Below are 16,562 nucleotides of genomic sequence, written 5' to 3'. Positions count from 1 at the left end.
AACACTTAAACGCAGCTTAGGAAAGCATGTTCATTCGTATAAAATTAGTTGCATGTTGGAAGCAGCAGTTGAGTGAAGAAAGGGGGCTGTAACAGGTGACATTCACGACTTATGTTGTCACCTAACAAGGATTGACAAACAGCCAACTCTAAAGCGTCCTATTTTGACCGTCCTCTATTACCTATGGGTGGACCAAGCTGTACATGCGAAGCAGTGCAGGAAAAGACAGGTGACATATTTGTAATAAAAAACCAGTTCTTTTGTTGGACAGAGTCACGGATTTGGTGTACAGCTGTTTGTGGTTAATAGCAAGCAGTGCAAACCGGCCACAACTGAAATGCCAACCAATGCCAACCCTTTTGTAAACAGTGATATGCGTGATGGTTAACTGGCTCATTTCTCCTCAGTGTCAGATATTAAGTACTCCCTGAAATTTGCATTCTTATGAGACGGCTTTAGCCATGTAGAGTGCGAAATGAATATTGTACTCTTTCTTTTGCTTATTCTTGTTTTTTTCTTGCTCTTATTCCTGCTGCCTAATGGAGTACAGACACGTATGGGGAAGGTTTTCATTTGTAATGATGCATAATGCATTATTATACATGGATGACTATGTGGTACTCTTGTATGACCACTAAATAATTCCTAATCGAATTTCTTTCTCACGCTCTTTCGGTTTCAACAGCTAAACGATGACTGCGACATCAAAGTACGCTTATAGGTCACGGGAGACATGAAGAAAAAGCGATATAATTGCTCCTATGCCATTTTAATTTGCTGCGATGTTAAAGGCAGCCGGTCTTTACAGCTGGAATAACAACAAATGTCAGCGATTTCCTCTTTTTTTATGCCTCACGTGACCTATAAGCAGTTTAACGTCACATTCATTGTTCAGCTCTCCAGACAGAAACAGCATGACCGAAAAATTCACATATAAGTTATACCACCTGGTGATTCATGCACAGTAGTGTCTTCGGCATCATTGTAGAGAAAACATGCCACCAAAATTGTCTGTACTCTTTCACTAACAGGTCAGTTTAATACTGCACATATCTCGCACTTGCTCTTCAAAAAAAATTTTGATCGCTGAAACATGCTGAGTTCTTTATTATGCTCACAGTCCTTGGACAGCTGTAAATGATATCCTTTCAGAATGCTACATAAAGGTACATAGTGTTTTCTAACTTAATTTTCGTAGAATGAACATGCAGCTAGCCTTTTGCTGTGGCTTGAACTAGCGCCTTGCACCTTACGTAGGACATGAAGTATCAAAATTAAGGCAGGCTCATACTAAGAGGCATTCAAGGGGTAATGGCTAGGCAGTATTTAAGTCGGTATTCCGCTGTTTTTTTCATAAAAACATGCTCTCTTTCAGATGTGATCTTTGTTGCATATGTGGCGTGGAAAATAATTTTAATATAAAATTACATGTTATTATTTATTTATTATTTTATTGTTATTTATCTTTTACCCACAGCGCCATTTGGCATTACAGTGGGGGGTTGATACAGTAACACAGCACATAAATGCAGGTAAATACAAAAAAAGAGAAACAGTAGCCGAAGCATTCGCAAAGTAAGCAAAGAATAACAACATTGACGCAATACGCATCTATGTACAGAATTTGTTGAACAAGAAAGTCAACTGTGTTGTTCACCCAATAAACGTGTATTTTAGGAGAAAGCACCAACGCAGTAGACATGCAGTAGACATGCAATTTCATACGTGTATTTCACGCAGGTATACTGTGCATTGACAAGAAGACACAGGTACACACAGTGGAACGCACGAAACGAGGAAGCAGCGCCCAGATAACGACGCACCGTATAGCTATGAAATGACGTGACACTGTTCAAAGCGGAATAAAAGGATTAATTTGATGAGATGGAAGTAACAACGGCCGGCAAACGGTTCCATTGACGAATGGTCATTGGAAAAAAAGAGTCGCTGTATGCTGCCGTCCTGCACTTGTATTTACGTACTTTTTGATCAATCATGGTCAAGGCGTGCGGATACGTAATGTGGTTTGAAGATGTATGTTTCGCGTGGAATGCCAATGTGGGAGTAGTATATGTTATGGAAGAGTTTGAGCCTCAGCTTAGTTCTCCGCTGTTCTAGCGATTCCCAAACGAGGACATTTTTTTGCTATTGTTGCACTGAAGTTGCGTTTACATGACTTACCAAGTACGCATCGAGCCGCCAAGGACTGAACTTTCTCAAGTTTTTCTTTGTCACCTATGGTAGGAGGATCCCACACCGTGCTAGCATACTCCAACACTGACCTCACATAAGTTTTGGAAAGGAGTTCTTTGGTAGCTTGCGGGAAGGAACGAGTGTTTCGGCGGAGAAATCCTAAGGATTTGCAGGCCTTTCCAACTATATAACCAACGTGCCGATGCCAGCAGAGCGATGACGTGAAATAGACACCTAAATACCTAAATTCATCAACTATTTTCAGATTTGCATTATTTATAGTATATGTGGGTACTAGCTTTGTGCGTTTCCTCGAAAACGCCATGCACACTGTTTTGTCCAAGTTGAGATTCATTTTCCATTTTCCGCACCCCTTATGAACAGTGTCAAGGTCGTTTTGAAGGACATCACGGTCAGCATTACATGTTATAATTTTATACAGGACACAATCGTCTGCAAACATCCTCATGTGTGATGCTATATTTTCAGTGATATCATTTATGTACAGTAAGAAAAGAAGAGGTCCCAAGACGGAACCCTGAGGGACGCCTGATGTTACATCAACAACATCAGATTCAGCTCCATGCACCATTACAAATTGACGTCTCGCGTGTAGATATTCCCTTACCCAGGCAATTATGCGACAATCAATATTATAAGAGTACAATTTCTGTATAAGCAAATCATGTGGAACGGTGTCAAAAGCTTTACGAAAGTCTAAAAAGATACAGTCGACAGTGGTGCTGGCATCTAAGGCTTTGGCAATGTCATGGGCGAATTCGATCAGCTGCGTGACGCACGACAATCCTTTTCTAAAACCGGGCTGTAGGAGTTTAACAAGCCATGGGTTTCAAGATGTTTTATAAGACTTGAATACAGAATATGTTCGATAAGTTTGCAGGGAACTGAGGTAAGTGAGATAGGACGGTAGTTTGACACTTTATTTTGAGGGCCGGATTTGTATATCGGAACTACTGAAGCGACTTTCCAATCGTCCGGAAGGAAACTATCTGCCAGTGATTTTTCAAATATTATTTTCAAGAATGGGGCTATTGAACTTGAGCACCCCCGAAGAAGCGCATTTGGTAAACCATCCGGGCCGGGAGCCTTAGCAGTGCTCAACCTGTCCAGTAGCATCATGATGCCATTCAAGCTAAAAAAACGATTTTCTGAGGATGAGGCTGTAATCGTGACGGGCGAGGCTGAACCGCTGGTGGTTTTCGCTTTCTTAGAAAACACTGAGGCAAAATATGCATTGAAACACTCAGCTTTATCTGCAGCATCACTGACTTCTGTTCCAGCTTCCAGAAGAGGTGGAATAGATAAGTTATCCTCTTTGTTTCTTTTTATATATTTCCAAAGTTCTTTAGGATTTGGCTGATTTTAATATGAAATGAATCAAAGTACGTTTTCTTCGCCTGTTTTAGTGCAGATTTTACCTCATTTGTTAGTAATTGAAGCTTATGGAATCCATTAGTAGATTGATTCTGTCTTACTGCTCTATAAGCTCTCTGCTTTCGTTTTAACAACCTTTTTAATGACATTGAACCATGGTTTTGCTTCTTTTTCTTTTTGGAGTTAATATTCAGGAAGGAACAAAGCGGTTACGGAGCTTGAAAACTTTTCTTTTAAAGCATGACCAGAGCTCTGCAACGTCGTTAGCTTCAGCGATAGTTTCAAACACAACATAATAACTATCTAGTGCTAGATTATTTTTGTTATGTTAGCCCTTTCATAATTGTAGACACGACGAGTTTTAGAATATTCCTTCACGATTTCTAAATTTAATTCACATATGACAGCCTCATGATCGCTAATTCCCGGCACTACTATTGTTGACTCAACTAGTTCAGGTTCGTTTGTGAATAATAGGTCTAAGATGTGCTCCCATCGAGTTGGTTTGAGAACATTTTGGTTTAAGGAAAATAAAATGTGCTGGTACTACTCACGTGCCACATTTCCTACCAATTTTCATCATAATTGCTGCCAATTACTAAGGCTCACCAGGGGTTACAAACATTATATTCCATAAGCTACTCTAAAAGTTGCTAATGGAAATAAAGTTACTTGATTGCATATGGTGTGCCGCTGCTCTGTATTTCTTGCATGCTTACGGCATTATCAGTTGTTACATAATGCACTTACGGGCTCTTTTCCTTCCCACCAGGAAATAAAGATCAATGTGTAACCTCATTCCAGAGCAATGCTGTGGCCAAATGACTTACAGAACATTTGCGCATACTCAAAGGTAACACTCTGCAACAAAAAGAGTGTGAAAAGGATTCCTAAATAATTCATGAAGAGCTTTCTGAAAAGAGTCATTACAGTGTGTCGCTTGAAAGCCGCTAGCTGAGCTCTGTAGGAATGTGGTAGCCATTTAGTTATTGGAACTCAATACTGAAATCTTATACAGGAACAAAACATCACATTGCCATGAAATTAATAGATTCAAATGAATTTCTTTAAAATTCCTTTAACTAGCTGCAAAATAGAGTTGTTACAGTGCTTCTTTTAAAGGACATTAGCCGTGCCTCTGCAACAATGTGGTGGCCAATTAGTTATTGAAACACTGTACTCAAATTCTATACACATTCAAAGCAAGCTCATTACAATGAAACGAGGGCATTCAAAAAGGTTTCTAAACAAACTCCTCAGGGAGACTCTAAAGCAAGTCATAACAGTGCTTCTTTTAAAGGACGTTAGCCGTGTTCCAATAACCATGCGATGGCCAGATAGTTTTTGAAAAACTGTACCCAAACTCTTTATAGATTTAAAAGCAGCGCATTGCAATCAAAGGAGTACACTCAAAAGGATTTCTAAACAATTTCTCAAGAAGTTTCTAAAGCAAGTCATTAGAGTATATTTTTAAAGGACATTAGCCATACTCCTGTAACCATCTGGTGGTCAAATAGCTATTGAAACACTGTACCCAAATTTTATAAAGATTCAAAACGAGCACATTACAATGAAACGAGTGTACTCAGAAGGGTTTCTAAACAGACTCTTCAAGGAATTTCTAAAGCAATACTTTACAGTCTTTCTTTTAAAGGATGCTAACCGTGTTCCTATAACAATGCGGTGGCCAATTAGACAATGAAACTCTGGGCAAAAACTGCGCAAAGATCTAAAAGAAACAAATTACATTCTATTGAGTAAATTTTAAAAACTTTCTAAAGAATCACAAAAGCAAATTTTGTAAGCCGAAGACACCATAAGTGAATTGCCAACACAGCGTCAACTGGTGACATGCTCCAAGCCTTGCAGCGCTCTATTTCAACAGTCGGTGTTATTGCACCGTGGTATGCACTTTCAATCGCTTCACCGCTCTCAAAAACGACGGCCACGTATAGTGACAATGTTTACGTTTTTTTTCTTGTTAAAAGCGACAAAGAGAAAGCGCATGCCGCGATACACTTGGGTTTATGGGTCGAATTGGGAACCGAAGGCACTGCAACACGTCGCAAGCGGATGCCGCGGTTACACAGGATTTCATGCGTACAGCTATTGCTCTGTATATCGGATTTGTGGGAAAAAAAGCACCTGATTGTTGTTGTTGCTGTTGCCCTCATATAATGGGACATGATCACATAGGGGTACTGGCCAAGAACTGGGGCCACCGAGTGTTTTTCAGGTAAATATTTCCGGGATGAAAATAGAATGAATGCTAAGGAAGGAAGAAGTAAACAAAAAAGAACAACGAAATGAAACGAGAAATTCATAACGCACGCAGGAGATCGAGACTTGTTTATAGCCGAGTGGTTAAATTATAATGATAATTGTAAGAATAAAAACAATATTGAAAAAATTAAAAAAGTTACCAAGGTAGCCGATTTTATTCCATTGAAAAGTTTTGGATGGCGGTAAAAACAGACTTGTGGCTCTACCCAAGTATGGTGGCTCCAAACGACAATATGACTGGGCTTCTCAAACAAAGGCCAAGCTGTTGTAGTAGTTTCTCTAAACGCCGTCTTCTGATAATGGTGTATCGGCGACAAAACAACAAAAATTGATCGATGGTTTTGTGCTCACCACATAATACACAGACGGGATTAAGCGCCAACCCAGACCTGTGCAAATAAAAATTTAAGGGTGGGTTCCGGCAGCGGAGCCTTGATGGAGATATCTCAAGCTGCCGTGAATGGCATGACTGCCTGCTCCACGAATACCTCAGGTGCAGGTAATCATCACATCTTAAAAGAGATCCAGCTGTCATTCTTAACAAATTCTGTCTTCGAAACCTCGCTGCTGTAATGTACGCTGTAGCAGGAACGATAGGTAGCACAGGGCCATTGAGGGACGGCTTTGCCAGGCAGTCCGTAACTTCATTGGAAGTCACACCGCTATGACCTGGCTCCCATATCATCTGAACAAGGCTCAAATGCGGAGCGAGTAATGAATGGAAAGTGTTTAGGATTGGCGAATGTACTGCCGAAGCAAGGGATGAACACAAAGAATGAGAGTCTGTATAGAGAGCCACTGAAAAGAAAGCACCACCGCCAAGCACCACCGCCAGAAGCAAGCACCACCGCCAGAAACTCCGCTTAGAAAATTGGGTGTAGTCGCGAGGCTACATAGAAAAAGACCAATCTAGAAGCGGGCAATATATTCCTGCCGCTGCCTTTTCATCCAATTAGGAAGCGTCAGTAGCTATCGTTAAGCAAATAGGTGGGCTTTGTATATGGTCTTCAAGTAATCAATTTAAAATGCGGGGTGGTAAATGCTTAGCGTTTTTCGGGAAAATGTCATCACCGACTATTTCTACAGAGGACCCACTGTTTTTTTCCCAAGGATGTTATACAACAGAATGTTTAAAGGATCAAGCAAATTTTGAAACCTTAACTACCTGCAGGGTATAAAATCTAGGCCAGTGGACACCAAAAAAGGAAATCGGCTGGCAACAAAAAACAGACAAGGAGCGCTATAAACCTGATTCATATATTCTTAGGTGCGTCTGAACTGTTAGGAATTGAAATCTGGATGATGCAGGCTTCAAGATAACGCACATTATTGGCCACGAATTTGGGGGGGGGGGGGGGGCAAGCCACAACCGAAGCGCTGCCCGCTCCAAAAGAACGAGCGGGCGAATTTTGTAACCAGCCGTACCAGAAAACAGCACAGATCTAAATTCTAAAATTGGTCGGACATACAAAACATAAATCAGCAAAAGTGCATCTCTCCGCATTTCAGACCGGGCATTAATTAATCTACGAACATGCCCACAGCACGAGCCCCTTTCGCTGCGACATGGTTAAAGTGATAGCGCCATGTGAGGCTGTCATCATAAATGACACCAATATATTTTAATGATCTAACTTGAGGAATATTTTGTCGCTGGTAACTGAGAGACAGATGAACAGGATCTTTCAAATGAAAAGCAAGTACAGCGCACTTGTTTACATTTGAGGTGGGACGTAAGTCACACACCCAACTTTCAAGCAAATTTAGGTACGATTGCAGGCGCACATACAGAGATTGAATGTAAGCTGCAGCAGTGAAAAATGCGATGCTGTCCGCATAGATGTACGTGCGAATGTTTTGATGGCTGGGAATAGAGCTCATTAGAATATGAAATAGCACAGGCGATAAGACTGCCCCTTGTGGAACACCTCTGAATAGTTTATATCTTCCAGAATTCCCACCATTTAGTATACAAAAAAACTGTCTGTTTTCAAGGAACGCAGATATCCATGCAAGTAATTCGGAAACTGCAGAGTATGTAATCTTTGCAATAATATGTAGTGTTCTACGCTGTCATAAGCTTTGGCTACATCTAATGTCACCAAAGCAGCATGCATTTTTTGGTGCCGCGAAAAACGAATACGACTCTCAAGATCGGTGTTGGCATTCCATATGAAACATTTTTGACGGAAACCATTTTGACGGAGACTAAGTATATTATTGCGGTCCACAAACTCCGAAACACCTAGGAGTATGAGCCTTTCAATTAACTTAACTATGCTTGATGTCAATGAAATGGGTCTAATAATATCCAGATAATAGCCACCACAATTGTTTTTAGGTAAAGGGATCACTTTTGAGGTTTTCCACTCGGGAGGAATTCATGCATGTTTGATTGAAAAATTGACCAGCTGCAATAAAGAGGTAGGGGACTCCTCAAAGAGGGTCCTTAACATTTTTGATGTTACCTTATCAGGGCCAGGAGCAGCAGTTAATAACCTCAACACTATCGGGGAAAGCTCGGGAATGGTAATAAGTGGGACATGCGGAAACTGGTCCACTGACGCAACAAACGTGGAGCGCAAAGGAAGTACAGAGGCGAAACGCTGCTCTAATCTTTTGGCAATTTTCTCAACTGTATCTATTGCTTCTTGCGGGGTCAAAACACATGAGAGTGGATTTTCTGAAACCAGGATCTTTTTCCACGATCTTAACAATCAGAAAAGTGCGCGATTTCCTGATTTTGATAGGAAATCAATATGATTGGATTCATAATCTTCTTTCGCTTGTGAGATTGTGCGTTTAAAAGTAGCCGCAATGAACTTATAATCATGCCAATTTTTTGGGCACTGATTGTGTAGGATCTTCTTCCATGCAGCCTTTCTGCGTCTCTAATCCCGCGAGCAATCTGTATTTCACTATCTAGCTGAAGTGTTCCCTCTTGATGTACGTACCAAAAATTCGGACTTCTTTCGGCATTCCTCAATTGTCAAACATATGCATTTTTCTGTATTCTCTTTAGCAGAATTAACCACTGAAGCAAGAGTGCAGTGCAAAGCAGACAGAAACTGGTCATAGTTTACATACGACCTCAACTGAGAGCACGCCGGAGTTAAGCGGCAATTAACATCAAAAACGAGAAGTATGCGATCGCTAGATGTTCCACAATTCACAGTCGACCAACTGAGTACAGGAACACAAGGGCTGGTGAAAGTGAAATCCAACACAGATCAAATTTGTGCGCGGAGAAATGGGGCCGAACCTGAATTCATACACGAAATGTTATCAGTAACCCAATCCCAAATGCACTTACCACAGAAACCTGTCTTAAAGTCCCGCGACACATGAGAATTAAAGTCACCGGCCAAGAGAACTGACTTCTGACAATTAAGGAGCAGAAGATCTAGCAGCCTGGTATCCTGCACACCACAAGAAAAATAAACATTTACAGTAAAAACGGATAGCACCATTGAATTTCAAAGTCTAAAGCCAATAACTCACAGTCTATAGCAGAGGACTGAAAAGTAATCTTAGCCCTGTGACAAAAGTTTGAAGAAACTAGTGTGAGTAAGCCTCCTCCTCTTGACTGACGATCTTGTCGAAATGAAAAATAATTTCGCAAATGTAAGTGTTTTTCAGATGTAAGCCAAGTTTCTTGTAAAATAATTTTGTCTGGATTATGTTGAGATATAAGGTACAGTAAGTCTGTTGAAGCTGAAAGAAGGGACCGACAGTTCCAATGGAGAACTCTTAACACCCCTATAGTTGAGAAATCCGTGCAGCAGCAACTGCCTGCCCTAAAATAGTTTTTTGGCTTAAAGCCAATATGTTGCTTCTTTGGTTTCGGCTGAGGTTGTGGAGAAGGAGGGTTAGACATGGGGGATCCACTGCGTTTGAGGATTCACGTATCTGAATCCGCCATCTCTGCATTATGAATAATTTGAGCATTATCTTAATTAGTGTACCGAGGAAGTGAAGAAACAGCAGTAACTTGTTGTTGGGGCTGAGACTGTTCAGGCAAGGAATGTTGGGTCATTAACGAAGACATGGCTGACATGGCAGAAGTCATTCCAATTTGCATGACCTGGGTAATCTGCGTTGTCAGAGCATTAGATATGCACTCTGTGACAGTGGACACTATCCTGTCAACCATCTTAGCCATAGGTGTTTCCCCAGCAGTCACTATTCCCTGAGAGATAGACGAATTTAGTGTCACTCCCGAACGAGGTGACACACCTGCATAGCCGTGAGCTCTGTCTTTAATTTCTAATATTGCCTCGCGCTGCGAACAGCGTTGGTGGTCGGTTATGTCTAGAATTTGCAATTAATTATTCCGAGAAGGACAATTCATGGACTTTGCAGCATGAGATCCATCACAAAGTAAACACTTCTCGTTTTGATCAGACCAAACATTTGATGGATGGTCATTGCCGCATTTGCAACAGCGCAAGGTTTACTTGCAGCCACGAGCACTATGGCGATATTGCCAGCAATTGCTGCACTGCAGTAGCTTAGACGGAAGGGGACCTACACGGAAGATTAGGGGCCATGCTTTTATTTCTGAGGGGCAGGCAGTACCCGCAAAAGTGGCAATAACCGTTTCCGTTGGCACCCGCTCATTGTTCACCTCCCGGCTACAGCGATACGCAGCAACAACACCTGTTGCAGAGAGAAGGTCGAGGGTCTAAAGTGGAGACAAGCAAGAGTCTACACCGCGAACCAAACCTTTTATGCAGGCCAGATGAGACGGAATGAAGCTGTTTACCGGAAGACACCCAAAAGAAGAGCATTTAGAAGATTCTTTACGGACGACAGGTCTGCTGAACAGCACAGAATCCCGCCACGTCTAAACTGCCTTACCTCAGTGATTGCCTCATATAGGGAAGTGGCCGCCTGGAGAGCAGCTCGAACAGGCCCTGGATTGTTATATTTGATAGAACCACCATCCTTTGGAACCAGCGCCACAGGAATGCTGCGGACGCCGGAGCGTTGAAAAGCTTCCAGACACATCTCATGAGGCGGTAGGGAAGCCGACCAGGGGGACCTTCCCTGGCCGGTAGACTGCGTAGACATTACCTGAGATTTAGAAAGTCACCGCGTGCGTTATGCACACAAGAAAAAAAGGTGCAAAGGCACAAGGAGAAACGGATTACCTCGCCTGATTACCTCGCCCTCCACGGCTTCAGAGAACTTCGTCTTTGAAAACAGGTACGAAATCGTTCTCAACGGTTACGCACTTTCCATTGACCTAACCGACAGCTCTAAGAAATCGTAAATTTTAGCTCAATTATACAATATTTAGCATTATTTTCATGATTATTGAAGTCCGCCGCGGCACGCTGTTTGCTTCTGAAAATATTTACTTTTTTTTCGAGGCTCCTATATATAGCAATTTTTCAAATTGCCAGTTTTTGAGCAGCAAAGATCGCCGAGATTACCAGACAATAATTCCTGCTCAAAACTGTTACCCCTCTGGGCAGTACCAAGAGCCACCAAATAAGCATACTGCAGGCACTGCGCCTTGCTAATAAAAGCCGGCTTTCTAGCATGACAAGACTATACGACATGGAGCACTCAGGACTGAAACCAACAAAAGTAGGGCCATCCTGCCTTTTCAAATACTGTTCAAAATGCCTAAAGATATTATGCAGACAAGGGAATGGAAAGAGGTGCTCGTTATGACGTACTTGACGGAAGGCAACAGTCACCGAAACCAAGCAGCATGGGGGATGTTTTTTTAAAGGCCTAAGTCTGTTGGTTCATGAGTGGCGTGGACGGAAAGTTGAAGAAAGTTGATTAAGCAATATTTAAGAAGCAACATGTGCGAAATGAAATAAAAAACAAATAAAAAGGTAAAAACTATATAAATGTACAAAAAAAAACAAAACCAACATAATAAAAACAAAAGAATAGCTAAAATAAACACCAAAAAACGTACATTTTAAAAAGTGAAAAAAAAAATTTGAAATTTTGAAAAATAAAGAAAGCTATAAAGAAAATTGGAGGGAGAAAGAGGAAAGGAAAAGGATTTCGCGTTTAAGCTCCTAAGCAGGCATAACTGCATCCTGTCATTTTTTATTTGTAGTTTTCATGAATTGGAGATTAAAGAGGCTCTGAAACACCTTCCGAGGAGAGCACATTAATTCACTTAATCACTGCACTGGGTTGCCATGAAAACCGGAGCCAAATAATACTCTTCTACACGCAGCAGACGACCCACAATCACGCGTCGAAGTTGGCGAGCCCTTCCCGGCGACTTTTTCATGCTCGCACCATCCTCCGTCTCCGCATCTGCGTAGACAACGTGAGAGGTGGCCATTGGTTAGATTCTTTCAGACGTCAGGCAGCTACCATGGTCGCGGCCAATAAGCTGCTTATATCCGGCGGGTAGGGAAGCTCCGCTCCCAGAGGGGGGTCGGGAGGGAGCGCCTACCTTCTAGCGTGCAAAACATAACGAGAGGAGAGAGAAAGGCGCGAAGACGCTGAAATTCAAACTTTAACTACAGACAACTGAGCTTCTATAAAGCGCACTTAAAAAATTTTCGCTGGGCACTATTCGCTAAGCGGCGTGCTTAAATATCCCAGGCGTGCCGAAACTTTATTAGAGCCTCCTTCACAGCCCCTTTAGAAAAAGGCGAAGCAAATAATTGGCAGTGGTTTACCTCTGGTTAAACTTGGAGTGACGCGATAGCTATAGCTGGCTAAGTGGAACTTTGCCACGTGACGAACCACGTGATCAGCCACGGCGCCGCACCGCCGGCAGCTGCTCCGCACGACTTGGCCAACCCCGTGACAGCGTGGCGTCACAGCCACGGCGTGGCAGCGCCGCCACCGCTACGGCGTCGCCACGCTGAAGGCTCCAAATGCTATCGTAATGTAGCTGTCCCTACAAAACAAACGCGTGCCGTCGGGTTCGGATCTCACCAGTGACATGTGGTTGCTTTTTCTTCTGCTTTTATTAATCTCACATCAATGAAAAACACAAATTAAAAAAAATAAAGCCTCTATTCTCCTTGGATTCGGTGACTGTTGGCTTCCGTCATGCATGCCATATCGAGTACTCCTTTCCATTTCCTTGTCTGCTTAATGGTTTAACGAGGGCCTAGAATCTGGCAATCTTGATGCCGTAGGTGACATAAGATGGAAATCAACATTTTCCGTCCTACGTGGCACTCGCGGTAATAGAGCAGGACTTACTACGCCTGGCGGCCGCTTTGGACAAGGGTGGCGCTGGTGAACACTCTCAAGGTTCGGTTACACTACACATAAATACCCCCGAACGCAGAAGATTGGACAGCTGTCGCCGCAGCTCAGTTGGTAGAGCACAGGACGCGAAATTTGTAGGTTTGGATCCCACCGGCGGCATGCGGTTGTTTTTCTTCTGTTTTAATTAATCTCCCACTGATGAAGGCTACAAATTAAAACAGGACATTTTCTATGCTCCTTGGTTTCGGTGACTGTTGGCCTCCGTCATTTAAAAATATTATGTGCAAGCGAAGTCTTTCTAGATCGGCGAGTGTCTTGTTTAGCAAAAATAATGCAAGTCTACACAATAAAGTCAGACTATTCTGGGGCAGTAATTCGTGACGCTCACGTAAATGAAAAAGAATAAAACTTCTAATGCATCGAGTGAATCGCAGTTAATTCATTCAGAAAATTTAGGGCGTTCTAAGATCTATTCATCTTCATCGTCGTCGGGAGAAGCATGTTAGGGGAAGAGGAAGTATTTAAGACCGATCCTCGAGCAGGCATGCCCCACGAGCGTCGATTGGGCAGCCAGCAACGGTTTGTCGAGAATGTTTAAGCTCAGCAGGATCCAAGGATTTGTTAAAAGGAAACTTCTTCAACAGGCGCTAGTACCAATTATCTGGGCAGCTCGTCGACTACAAAGGCAGCAACAGGTAGTTGAAAGGCGTCCAAATCCCGGGTTTGAAGGAGAGCAAGTGGAAGATGGAGACTTCGAAGGTAAGTGTCTGCTTCACTTTGCTGTTCTTGTGGAGGGCGACATTGTCTAAGGCTGGTTTGTTTCTGTTATCAATTAGCACGCCATAGTACGGACTTCACCTACTATTCAGTGTTCGCACATTAATAATCCCCGAATTTCCGGACACATCCTTTCGAGGACACTAGCCTCGCTAGGTTGCAATAGCTCAGATTTAATTTAAACGCATACGTGCCACTAAACGGATATGCGTGCGACATTTAGCGCCGCTCGCGGCGAGTACATGGCGCGAATAGGCAGAGAGAAAGAGTTTGTGTAAAGCAGCTATTTGTGCTGCCGCAGTGGCATTTCTTCACTTCAGGTTCTGGCCGAAGACCATCGCCAATGAGGGGCGCATTACATCGGTTACATTTGGGGCAAATATGTACACTGCAGTAGGGGACGTCGCTGTGCTGAGGGGTGCTGAAGTATTTTGACTCAAGCTGCATTGCACTACGGTGGTGGAGATGGTGCTGTTTGTGCAAAAGCGGGATTCGCCCTACAGTATTACCTATCGGCAGTTGCTGAATGTGTATTCACCTACGATTCATAAGGCGAATCTCCCCTAGAAATTTCAAGTGTGCTTTGTCACTCTGGAATGTTCAGCATTCATATATTTTGAATATTCGAATATTGTAAGGAACAGTTATGGAAATATTCAAGGTAATAGTCCATTTTCTTATGATGCGGAGCAGAAAAATGTCTTTAAAGTTATTTCCATCGCTCTAATTGAGTAGAAAGCCACTGGCTTAAAGCCCTTTCATGAATTGTGTAGACGCCTAACAGGCACCACACCAAAGGACACACACACGCACACACACACACACACGCCCACGCACGCATGCACACACACACACACACACACACACACACACACACACACACGCACACACACACACACACACACGCACAGAGTGAGAGAGACAGACAGACAGACAGACGGACGGACGGACGGACGGACGGACAGACGGACAGACGGACGGACGGACAGACGGACGGACGGACGGACGGACGGACGGACGGGCGGGCGGGCGGGCAGGCAGGCAGGCAGGCAGGCAGGCAGGCAGGCAGGCAGTAGATGAGTCCAAAGAGGTGGACTCCCCGTTCCACTGCTGTACCACGGGTAGACAGACAGACAGAAGAAACGAACATGCTTCCCCTAATCGTGTAGCGTTTGCGTCCAGAGCCTGAAGCTTAGCCCGCCTGTGATACCACTGCAAGGCGCTGATAAAACGCTGACACGTTGGTGTGCCTGCTGAACTGCTGTCAGGTAGCGGGATAGCGGACAGCTCTTCGCCACATCCGTGTTCTGTTTAGTTCTTGCGCCACTTGAAATTCGAACCACCTCTTTCAGTAACACCTATTCATTAAACACCGACGCACCAAATGTAATGTTTACGTTCCTCGTACCACGCTGCTCACGAAAAGTTTCCTGCATTTAAGGAGTCGGAAAGCTAAGCAACGATACCGAAATTCTGCGGAGCCTTGCCTGGGTCTTAATATCTGCGAAGTGATGAAGCATAGGCACCCCTTGATTCCACTTCCCTGGTCCGTAGCTTGTTCGTTGTGATTCACAGTGTAGAGTGACTGCATTGCGAAAAGCGTGACGGCGACAAAATGAGCAGCACCGGTCCTGCCTCGTATGTTCACCCCTTTTCATCTTCTTTATCATGCTGAAATCGTTCTACACTATAGACCGAATCCCATGTCTCGCATACCGGCTCTGAAATTTAAGGACCGTAGCTTGAGCTGAAGTGATGTATGTCTGGAGAGCACGTTCAGATCTGACAGGATTCGGGAAGGCGTTTTGTGGCTCGACGCACGCCTTTGCACGTCCTTTTTTAAGAAATTTTCATGCTCAGACTGATGTTCAAACTGCTTTTTGTAGTTGCTTTGCTAGGTTATCTGCGGAATCTTTGCTGCAGTGTTTGAGTACTTCAGAGCCCCATTGAGATAGGTTTGGTGATTGAGGAATGTGTGGCGGCAAGATTTGCGAAACGACAGCTGCGAAGTTGAAATGACAGTTATGACAATTATCAAACCGTAGGCCCATGTCCCAAGCCCCGGTTGAGATGCGTCCCTGTGACACGTGTTCTGTCCTTAGCCGAATGCCCAAATGCAAACAGACGACGCGAAGCTGATGAAACCTGGTTTTCATCAGGTAGAATTTCCACGTAACAGTGCTGTCAGTAAAAGTTTTTTTGGGCTAGTTGTCGCATTTTGAACCTAGGAGAAGGAACTGCGCCAAAGCATGCAACCACACACGAAGAAGGACAAGACACAGCGCTTGTGTCTTGTCCTTCTTCGTGTGTGGTTGCATGCTTTGGCGCTGTTCCTTTTCTTAGGTTCACAGTGCTGTCAGAAAACTGCAGCTCTGAATCGAAGGAAAGAGGTGAACAAAGTTGTGACCCGAATGGGGAGATAGTAGGTGGCAGCAACGAAATAATCCTCGTGCCTACGGTGCCGAAATGGGCGAGGCGCGCTGACTGCCCCGTTCATTCATGCTGTCAGCTCTTATTACTACTGCTAGAGGAGTGGAATGAACAGGAGCAATAAGATATGAGAGGCTGTGCTGCCCTGGCACAGTATATAGCCTTTTTGAAGTTCGCCTTTCATAGAGAGTACGCAAATTAATGTAGACTAATGAGAGATTTGTAACAATAATTACAGAAGTTAGATCAAACTACTATGCAATGACCGCGAACGAAAT

The sequence above is a fragment of the Amblyomma americanum genome, chromosome 1 (genome assembly GCF_052857255.1).
Source record: "Amblyomma americanum isolate KBUSLIRL-KWMA chromosome 1, ASM5285725v1, whole genome shotgun sequence".
Taxonomy (NCBI): Eukaryota; Metazoa; Arthropoda; class Arachnida; order Ixodida; family Ixodidae; genus Amblyomma; species Amblyomma americanum.
This window is presented reverse-complemented; position numbering follows the sequence as displayed.